The following is a 4,185-nucleotide window of genomic DNA, read 5'->3' on the forward strand; positions in this document are numbered from 1 at the left end:
AGAAATAGCCACTATGAAGTGTCTTACTCTCTTCCTCCATTGCTACATTCAAATATTGTAAGGGCACTCCAGTGGTAGCTGCAAGGGACAAGGGTGCAGGCAAAAATACAAAACATAATCTTAGGCTTAATTAAGAGATTGGTACTGGTAGCATGAAGATTCTGAAGAGGAGCATATAGAGAATGCAGAGGAGTGAGATGCTGGAATTGTTTGAAAGTAAGTACAAGAAGCTGTAAGTAAAAGTAAGAAGCAGTAGGAAACTGAATTGGGTGGTATGAAAGGAGTAATATGATCTGGACAGCAAGTGGAAAACGTAAGATTGTTGGCAGCATTAAAAGAAAGGAGAGATTTGAAAGTAGAAATTGGAGCACTAGCAAGAAACAGTACTAGAAAGTACTAGTAGCAAGAAACTACTAGACATTACAGTAGTTTATGAGAAAAACAATAAGAATGAATTAGTTCCTTGGTTTCATGTGTTTTTTCCCCCCCAGCTCCTTTGGGCTGTTGTTTTGTCAAGACTGTTGATTGTCTTCTTGTTTTTAATATCCTTATTTTTGCTTTAGTCAATCAAGGGATTGTTTTTAAACCGTGTTGTTAGCTGCCCTGGTGGTCCCTTTGGGATACAGAAGGGCAGGGTATGCATGTTTTAAATGAAATTTTTTAAAGCCTCAAAAAATAAAAATGTGACTGCAACTGCCAGTCCCAGCTATTGACACTTATTGATTAATTTTCTGATCAAGCAATAAAAGCCCACAGCTCTAATTTTTACATCTCAGGCTGCAATCCTATAATACTTACACGGGAGTAAGTTTCACTGACCTCAATAGAATTTATTTCCAAGTATACATGTAAAGGATGGCACTGTCAGATAAGGAATGTTACATGTAGTCTGAAATAAAGTATCAAATAACTGCTGAGATGAGACCAGGTTCAATGAATGTTGTGCATGGTTAGCAAAAAATTCATTCTCTAGAACAGTGGTTCTCAAACTTTTAGTGCCAGAATCCACTTTTAGAATGAGAATCTGTCAGGACCCACCAGAAATGATGTCGTGATTGGAAGTGATATCTGTTAAGCAATTATTAATTAAATAATTAATTAAGCAATTAATTAAGCAATTATTATAAATAAATAATTAAGCAATTATTTTGACAATCCTGGGCTGCAATGCTACCGACACATTCCCAGGAGTAAGTCCTATTTACTGTCATTATTAAAATCATATATATAGCAGCCTGTTAAAAGTACAGATCTGTAACATTTCCCCAAATGCAGTCACATATACCATGGTAGCAGCAAGTCTTATATATTAAAAATAAAATGCTGAAATGAATGGGGATCCAACTGAAATTGGCTGGCGACCCACCTAGTGGATCCCAACCCACAGTTTGAGAAACACTGCTCTAGGAACAAAATGTTGCCATTTATTGTTCACAAAATACAGTTTCCTCAAGACAGATACAACAGCTGTTGGAAAAATGCGGATGTATCTTATAGTAACTGCACACATTGCTTACAGAATGACTGTCTGGAAAGGCTGTAAGTGAGCAATTTCCTTTCTGCATTTTTTCTGTATGTGTGCAGATGTTTAGACTGTAAAGTTAGGCATGTCTTTTTTGCTTCCATAAATCTGTAAAGCAACATATACTTTGATCATGGTACTGTACACATTAATGATGTTGTAAATATAACCAGAAAAGGTGTATTTGTATAAGCTTTCTGTTCCAGTTATGCGTGCTTGCAAGCTTATTGGGTTGAATTATATCTTCCATTTCTGAAAACCTAACTGCTGAGGGCTGGTTCACATCAAGTGATGGCTTGTATGTATAAATGAGCCATTACAGAACAAGCTGCCACTATTTATTTACTGAATTTTTGTCTTACTTTTCTCCCAGTGCTGGGACTTAAAGCAGCTTACAGAAAGAAAAAAAGATAAGAAACATGAGAAAAATCATATTTACATATCTCAAATACACAGCAGTTTATCAATGGAATTTGAAGTCCAAGACCCCTACTGCCTGGGGTGCATGCCAAATGCTGCCGTCTTCCTTAACTGGTGATCTGCTTTTCCCACTCCCTAGACTGGAAAATGAAGAGGGGAATTGGGCAGAAGACATGTGCAAGAGAGTGATGGGCTAGAGACTAGAGCACCTGACTTCCTCTAGTCCAGCCCCCTCTTTCCCAAACCAGGAAGTGGGAGAAGCTAAGTGGGAGAGTGGGTGGACAGAGGTGGCTGCCTCTGCCAATTGGCTGCCTGAGGTGACCACCTCTGTCACCTTCATAGATGGGCCAGTTCTGTCTCAAACATTCAAGCTTGGTCTACAATTGTGCAGCAGCATGACAGTCTTCTGAGATGGTAGATAGGATTGTACTACAATACTTAAGACTGCAGATGGGAGGAATTGCACCTTTAAAAAAAAATCTATGTTAAAAAAAATCCCTGCAAATGGAAAACTGCTACCATAGGGAGTGGAGCTGAGCTAGACCCTTTCTCCCTGCTGTGGTACGTAGATTTTCACTTGCATGGAATGGTTTGTTTATAACATGGGGCAGGATGACCAGATACAGGGGAGGATAGAGTGCCTATACCTTTAACCTTTATACCTTAACCCAGTGGTTCTCAAACTCTCTGGTAGAGTTTGAGAGCCACTAAGTTCTTGTGTGGGTGGGAGGGTGGGGGAAGGGGGGTACATGTGGATCCACATCTACTTTCACTGCTGTGGGGAGCCCTGCTGCAGGTCGTGACTTGGGTACGTGTACCCAAGCCCCTGCAGCCCCTTGAGCGGCACGATCCTGGGGATCGCACCGCTGCCTCCTCCCTGCCTCCAGGCTGCCCCTGCCCCTTAAGGGGGCAGGGGCCAGGGCCCTCAGGCTGGGGCATTGCAATGCCCCAGTTTGAAAAGTGCTGCCTTAACCTTTAACTTATACCTTGAAACATGGAAGGGTTTAAGCAGCACCTGCCAATATTCCCTCGTCTACACAATGGTTAAAGGAATAAGTACTCTGTCTTCCATTGTATCTGATCACCCTGACTGGGGGAAACATTAAAAAAATGGCAGGGCCCACCTGCAGGCTAAAATAGGTTGAACAGTATGTTCTCTATCAGGAGCCTACCACCTCCTTTGCTGCATGTGTAGACTGACAGCAGTTGGGAAAAACAAGGAAGCAATATACAGGGTGACCCAAAAGTAGGTGGACAGTGGGTGGAATAAATGTTATTTACTGTCCATCTACTTTTGGGTCACTCTGTATATCAACTAATCCCCAGAAGCCAGAACAGGGCATTACAACAAAAGAACACAGGACAGCTGTTCTGTAACAGGATCCTGTGCAGTCTCTTACCTAGAATGCTGGAACTGGACTTGCCTTTAAAGTGCATCTTACCATGGATTCACCTCCTCTCTTCTGCAAAGTGATGATCTCTCCCACTACTGTTAGAAGGCTGAATGATGCTGAATCATTTCTATATGTCTAGCACGATCCTATGCGCGTTTACTGGAAGGTAAGAGCCCAATCCTATGCCTGTCTACTTAATAGTAAGTCCCATTATAGTCAATGGAGCTTACTAGGGTGGATAGGATTGCAATCAGGGTGACCAGATGTCCTCTTTTTTTAGCCTTGCGTCTTGGAAAATAACAGAAATGTCCTCCTTTTCTCTGAGTGGGCTCTTGCAGGCAGCTCATAGCCTTCTTGTAAGTATTAAATTTTATATAATAGTTTTAAATTTAATAAGTAATGTAGTATTTAAATTAACCACAAGAAATCAATATACAAGTGTTTTTAGCTTGTATTTTGTCGTTTCCCACATTTTTTTTGGATGTCCGACATTTTAGGGTGCCTGGTCCTCTTTTGCAGTTATGACATCTGGTCACCCTGATTGCAATCTGAGTCTCAGAGACTTAGGTAGGGTTTACTCCTGAGTAAGCGTGTATAAGACTGTAGCTGAGGTCATGGAAGAGGCAGAGTGTGCCCAGGTGAAGCAGAATGAAGTTTCAGCATTTCTTCGTTAGCTAACGTGGCATTTGTCAAGGCTCCCACGATCTCTGGAGGGCGGGCAGGCAGGAAGGAAACCAACAACAGGCGCCTTGCAAGCCACCACCAGAACGACAATGCAGAGTATTTTGGATAGCCCACAGGGGAAGTGACGCGGCGGTGCAGTGCATGCTGGTTTGCAAAGAGAAGGGC

The sequence above is a fragment of the Tiliqua scincoides genome, chromosome 7, assembly GCF_035046505.1.
Source record: "Tiliqua scincoides isolate rTilSci1 chromosome 7, rTilSci1.hap2, whole genome shotgun sequence".
Taxonomy (NCBI): domain Eukaryota; kingdom Metazoa; phylum Chordata; class Lepidosauria; order Squamata; family Scincidae; genus Tiliqua; species Tiliqua scincoides.